Source organism: Lepidothrix coronata, unplaced genomic scaffold (genome assembly GCF_001604755.1).
Source record: "Lepidothrix coronata isolate B3197 unplaced genomic scaffold, Lepidothrix_coronata-1.0 Scaffold67, whole genome shotgun sequence".
NCBI classification, from domain to species: Eukaryota; Metazoa; Chordata; class Aves; order Passeriformes; family Pipridae; genus Lepidothrix; species Lepidothrix coronata.
In genome coordinates this window covers 2,931,278-2,938,072 of record NW_016690247.1, presented here as the reverse complement: position 1 = coordinate 2,938,072, position 6,795 = coordinate 2,931,278, and the positions used below count along the sequence as shown (strand labels likewise).

Genomic DNA, 6,795 nt, shown 5'->3' with positions numbered 1-6,795 from the left:
ATTATTAGTGTTGATAATGAGATAATAAGCTGTCATGGGGGATTGTGATGAGCAGCATCAAGGCAAGCCTATTGCTAGCATCCACAGTGGAATTTCTGCCAGGGAAATGTAATGAGGAATACTAGGGGAAAAAAAGAAAAGAAGCAACAGCACCTGGTAGTGTGACGGGTGTGTGGGCTGGGAACACTATCTTGGGAGATCAGCAGTTCTGCTTGTAGACATGCAAAGTTTAACCTGTCATTTATTTTTTTTGGTAGTTTTCCTTTTGAAATGAATATTATGCTCATAATAGGTGCCAAACTGACAACCCTTAAGATTGAAGTTCCTTCTTTCAAAATCAATCGTAGTAAGCAGCAGCAACAGAAGCTTTTCCAGACGTGCCTGTCAATAAGTCTCCACCTTGGCCAGGAAAAGATGGAAAATAGTTAAAGTTCATATTTATTCTCTTTGTTTTATCTGTTAGCAAAGGGACTTTTGTTGCTACTTTTATTCTTTCTACTTTCACTTTGGAAATGATTTGGGATCAACATGTTTGTCTTTGGTTACTAACGAGCCCTAAAGAGGAGAAACATTTGATTGTCTTTATGTCATCTTGTGATTGATAAGTGACCCCAACTTTAACACTAACTGTGTACACCATCATTTACTAGGCAGTAATTAAGTTCTGAAGGGTCTTAAATGCCTCATAAGGAAACATTTAATGGAAAAACTGAAAGAAACAAACTTATTATACGTCTAAATACCAGAGAATGTACCTCAATGTGTGTAGCTTTCTTATTTCATCCCTTAATGCTCTTTTTTCTCTTACTTCATAAAATATTGGCCTCCAGTCCCTGAATTCCATGAAAGCTGTCTGCTAAACTCCTGCTGATCTGCCTTTCTGTAGGGCAGCTGAGTTATCTGATTTCCAAGTGTGGTTTATTCTGGTCATAATAGAAAACAAGACAGGATAAAAACCTCCAGGATGTGCCTATTTCCTTCCTCTGCTCTGTGGAAGTATCAATTCTGTCTAGTCTATTCCTGATGGATATTGCCTAAGATGATATGAAAAGCTTCCAAAGAATGAAGTGTCTTTAGAGCAGGAATGACCTTCCATAAAACACTGTACCATTAAATATAACCAGTGTACTGGGCAAGACAGGCAACCTTAATGGTGTGAGTGCTATCAAATAATTTCCTCACTAGCGTGTGAAGGATTAGTCAAAATAGTTTTTCCTATTTTACTGGAACTGGGATTGTCAGTCTCCTAGGAAAATTAAACCCCAACTTTCAGTTACATTTTATTGGGCTTTCAACTATATGAGTTCCTTTATCCTAATTTAAGGCTTTACTTGTCTCACAAAGATACAAATATATAGCAGCATGTGAAGACAGAGGCTGAGGTTAGATAAGGGTCAGACAGCAAAAAAGCAGGAATGAGGTAGTGGTGATCTTCTTAAGTTAAGAGTTGTAAAATGGGAATGTGATATTGGTTCATCACCTCTGCCTCATCCATCAAGTGTGTGCTGAGCTACGAAGAAACTTAGATGCATCCAACCTAGGACTGAGAAGAACTTCTGGACATAGTGGAGCTGAAAACTAAGGATGGGTTTTCTCTGTTTCATGGGAGCTGGAGGCCAATGGCTACACTGAAATTCAAGCAGCTGTGAAAGGCGAAGTGAAATCTGACTCACCTGTCCTGTGAGTTACTGTTCTTTATCCTGTGCCTGTGACTCTTAACTTCTGTATCCTCACAGAGGAGAAATCCCAAAGGAAGGACAGCACACAGGCTTTCATCAACCACAAATCTCTTTCAAACCACAGTCTCTTCCACTGCTTCAATAAATCACATCAACAACCAGTTACCTATTCTCCTCTAGAAACCAACACTGGCAGAAATCGGGTCGTTAGGAAATCCGCAGAACACAAATCTGTGGAACAGGAGCATTCCTGAAAGGGAGCCAGACCACAAGGGAATTAAATGCCAAAAAATCAGAGCTAGCTGTCTCAGTACAAAACTTATTTTTTAATATAAGATTTACCACAAAAGAGATGAAGTTACTGACAATCTCTTGAAAACCACCCAAGAGAACCTGTGTGGAGGAATGGATGGTGGAAGGGGAGGATTAGAATGCTGACGGGCTCTGTGGGCAGTGTTAAATATTCCTTCTGATTATGACATTGTAAATGTGACTAAATTAGAACTGGTGGTATGGGAACAGGTACTTGACAGTCACTCTGCCTTTCAGTTCTTTAGGCTTTTTTGGTCAGAGAAAATGCTCAGTTTATGTCTGAAATGTACACAGAGTTTTGTCTCGAACAAATATCATAGACTTATATGTTACATTTTTAAGTAAAATAAAAAAGAAGCAAAATACAAAACAGTCAACCCCCAAAACTCTTCCTAAACTCTCGTAATGTATTGCCCTGGGAAAGCCTGTCAGGCTGTTTAACACCTTTGTTGCTTGATCCTGGGAGCTCAATTTATTATTTACTGATCCTTCTCCTGTCGCTGGCCATGACCACATATCTGCTTATATTATTCCTAGCAGGTTTTCCAGCACACATTTGTTCAAAAATCAATCCCTTCCTAGATCCATCATTTCTGTCCTGCTTTTGGGTGACATGTCTCAAGTGCTAATCTGCTGGTGGCAGCCTAATGCTATTTACAGTAGCGCCTGCTTTTGCCACATGAGGAAAGAAAGGCTTTCTCGTGTTTCTTCAGCCAAAGCACTGTAATAAATAGATGGCATGGACAAATAAACACATATATCTCTCCAACAGTACAGAAGTTCCCTGTGGTACATTCATTTATGTTCTGTAAATTTTCACATGGGTTCACCATTCCTCTGGGAAGACGGTTCTTCAAAATACCAATTCATCAGTATTTGTTTGAATTGCTGTCATTTTATGCTACCTTGAGCCCACTTTCATCCTATTACTTATACTCTTAAGTGATATTCTAAATAATTCTCATCTTCGTGTTGCTTATTTCTCTCTATATTTCTCAATATATGAATTTTGAGTTTTATTCATCTTTCTTATTGTTAATTTATAGTTTAAAGATTTTAAGGTATGCTTTTAGGTAACTCTTTTGATGGTATTTCTTTTTCACACTTAAATGTGAAGTCATATCCCAGAAGTATGGAGAATGATGTTTATGTAAGCACTGGCCTATTTTTCTGCCGTATCTCATTACAAGCTACTGTACGGTTTTTTTACCTTTCTTAGAACGGGCCCTTCCAAATTGTTCATCTCTCAGGTAGTATTGAATAGTTACCTTTTTGATTTTGTGAATTTACCGTTCCAGTTCTGTTCTATTTTAGTAGAATCATGAAATCATAAAATCATTTACTTTGAAAAAAACCCTAAGTTCATCAAGTCTGACAAATAACCCACCACTATCATGTTCACCACTCCCATGTCACTCTACATCTATATATCTTTTAAATGCCTCCAGGAGTGGTGATGCAACCATATTCTTGGGAAGCTTATTTGAATGCCTGACAGCCCTTTTGGTGAAGAAACTTTTCCTAGGAAATATTCCTAGGAATGTCCAATCTTTTGGCCATTTCCTCTTGTCCTGTCACTTGTTACCTGAGAGAAGAGGCCGACCCCCTCCGTGCTACAACCTCCTGTCTGGTAGCTGTAGAGAACCTCTTTTTCTCCAGGCTAATCACCCCCAGCTCCCTTAGCTGCTCCTCATCAGACTTGTGCTCCAGACCCTTCCCCTGCTCTGTTGGTCTTCTCTGGACACGCTCCAGCACCTCAATGTCTCTGTGTGTGGGGCCCAGAACTGGACACAGTACTCAAGGTGTGGGCTCACCAGTACCAAATCCTATCCTCGTTTTCCTAGGCACTTAATTCAGGTAATTTTGATCCATTTTCACATTTTCTCTGATGTTCGCAGTTTACTTACTGAGTTGTCAGGCTAATATTGTGCTAAGTTTTGCAAACATAAATGAAAAGCAGGTCTTACCTTAAAGGACATGTATTGTAGGTGGGTTGAACCTGGATGGACACCAGGTGCGCCCCCAAAGCTGCTCTGTCAGTCCTCTCCCCATCTGGTCAGGGGAAAGAAAATAAAATGAAAGGCTAATGGGTTGAGATAAAGACCAGGGGAGATCACTCACTAATTACAGAGTTGACTTGGGGAAATTAGCTTAATTTATTGTCAGTCAAATCAGAGCAAGATAATAGCACAAACTAAATATTCAAACACTTTCCCTCCACCCCTTACTTCTTCCGAGGCTCAACTTCACTCCCAAATGCTCTACCTCTTCTCCACCAGGGGCACAGTGGGACAGGAAATGGGGTCAGTTCATCATATGTTGTCTCAGTTGCTCCTTCCTGCCCAGGAACAGGACTCCTCATGGTCTTCCCCGGCTCCAGCATGGGGTCCTTCCCATGGGAGACAGTCTCCTGTAGTGGTTGACCCTGGATGGATGCCCAGCACCCAACAAAGCCACTCTATCACTCTCCTCCGCAACTGGACAGGGGAGAGAAAATACGGTGAAAGGTTCATGGGTTTAGATAAGGACAAGGAGAGATCACTCACAAAATACCATCACGGGCAATGCAGACTCAGCTTGGGGATATTAATGGAATTTATTACTAACAAAATCAGAACATGACAATGAACAGTAAAATAAATCTTAAAAACATCTTCTTCCCACCTCTCCCTCCTTCCCAAGCTCTACCTCCTCCCCTCCAGCAGGGCAGGGAGATGGGAAATGGGTGTTACGATCAGTTCATCACAGGTTGTTCCTGCCACTGCTCAGGGAGAGAAGTCCTTCCCCTGCTCCAGTGTGGGGTCCCTCCCACTGGAGACAGTTTTCCATGAATTGCTCCAATGTGAGTCCTACCCACAGGCAAAAGTTCTCCATGAGCTGCTGCCACATGGGTCACTTTTCCATGAGGTGCAGTCCTTCAGGCACAGTCTGCTCCAATGTGGGTCCCCCCCAGGGTCACAAGTCCTACCAGGAACAGGTCGCTCCACCATGGGCTCCTTTCTCTACAGGTCTGCAGGTCCCTGCCAGGACCCTTCTCGAGTACAGGTTTCTCATGGGTTCACAGCTCTCTCTCAGGCATGCCCCTGCTCCAGCGTGGGTCTCCTCCTCGGGCTGCAGGTGGATCTCTGCTCCCCCATGGACCTCCATGGGCTGCAGGGGCACAGCTGCCCCACCATGGTCTGCACCATGTGCTGCAGGGGAATCTCAGCTCTGGTGCCTGGAGCACCTCCTGCCCCTCCTTCTCCACTGACCTTGGTCCTCTCACATGTTCTCACTCTGCTCTTCTCTGGTCACTATTACCTCTGCGCAATAACCTTTTTTTCCTTCTTATATATGTTATCACAGAAGTGTTACCACCACTCCTGAGTGGCTCGGCCTTGGCCAGCAGTGGGTCTGTCCTGGAGCTGGGTGGCATTGGCTCTATTGGACATGGAAGAAGTTTCTGGTAGCTTCTCACAGAAGCCACCCTGAGTTCCTGCCCCTCCCTCTAAAATCTTACCATGTAAGCCTAATACAACAAAATAAATAATAAGGAAGATAAATACTCAAACAGGGAAAGAGAAGTTATCAGTGAAGATAGTTGAGCGTGGGTCATATTAGATGCTATTTAGAGGTATTCCTGATTTCACATCCCCATTGGAATTGATGTAACTGAGATTTTTTAGAGTCTTCTGTTTAAAAACTCAAAGGTTGTTCAATTAGATTGTAAGGTTGGCTGTGCATTATTTTAGGTAATCCACAGGAATACTCATTTCTTAGGAGATCTTAATTTTAATGCTATCTCCTTGAGGGCCCTCTGATGTGATCAAAATCACGGCATGGGCAATGACTACAGGCTGTTACTGGGACCTAATGTGGGGAATGGGCCTCAGAGAGGGACTTTATGGAAGAGTTACAACATTGTGAGCGGCCAAGGAAGACAAAGAAAGCTGGAAGGGAAGAAGAAAACTCTTATAGTTTGAAACAACCCTTTAGGACTGTTTGAACTAAATTGGAATCTCTTTAACTTTTGTATAAACCCAGACTAGGAACACTAAAATGGAATAATATTTTCTGTTCAATTTTACTGTGATTAAACTTTTTAAGGACTTTAAAAAAGTAGTAGCTAATATTTGGAGGTCATATGTCTTTATTTCTTTTTAAGAAATGCATATATTTGAATATCTTAAACACAACAAAAAACCTGTTATTTTTCTTTCGAAGTTACACTCTATGCCAAAGCAAATCCCTCTGCAAAACAAGTTTTCCTTAACTGACCTCTGCTGCAGCTGTTTTGTTTTTGTTCTAAAAGAGGCTCTGTCAAGGACATTGCAGGTTCCAGATTTATTCTGTGATTCTTGCTTGCCCTGTGGTTCTCAACTGGCCATCCATTATTTATTGCAGCACGACATGTACCTTGATGACCCTGAACAATGGGCAGAGCCTACAAAACAAAGCAGGATCTCTGCTCAGAGGATTTTACAATCTTGGTGAAGTACTTTTGGAAGTTATGGAAAACAGCAGAGTTCTCATCATCACGACTGTACTGAGCCCAGCAGCCCTTGGGGTAAGGCATATTTTTCAGAGTTGCTGTACTTCCAAATCAGCTTCTCTGGCTAATGAACCACACTCTACAGGAAAACAGCTACTGTAGTCTTTGCTACTTTGCTATCACATCATTGCTGAGGTCTGAAGAGACCTCTGAAGGTCACCTAGCACATTCACCCTGCCCAAAGCAGGGTCTGCTAAAACAGATTGCTCAGGGTTATGCCCAGTTGGGTTTTGAGTGTATCCAAGGATTGAGACTTCTCATCTCTGGGCAGAA

At 42.0% G+C, this 6,795-nt stretch overlaps 1 long non-coding RNA gene across 1 annotated transcript; it reads right to left on the bottom strand.

Moving 5' to 3' along the window:
• Window positions 1-271: 271 nt before the first annotated feature.
• On the bottom strand, window positions 272-2,103 carry LOC108498954. The gene is made up of 3 exons (XR_001875358.1): window positions 2,022-2,103; window positions 1,846-1,929; window positions 272-399 (listed from the first exon to the last, which is right to left on the bottom strand). It is a non-coding gene; the product is annotated as an uncharacterized LOC108498954 (long non-coding RNA).
• Between the last annotated feature and the right edge of the window lie 4,692 nt (window positions 2,104-6,795).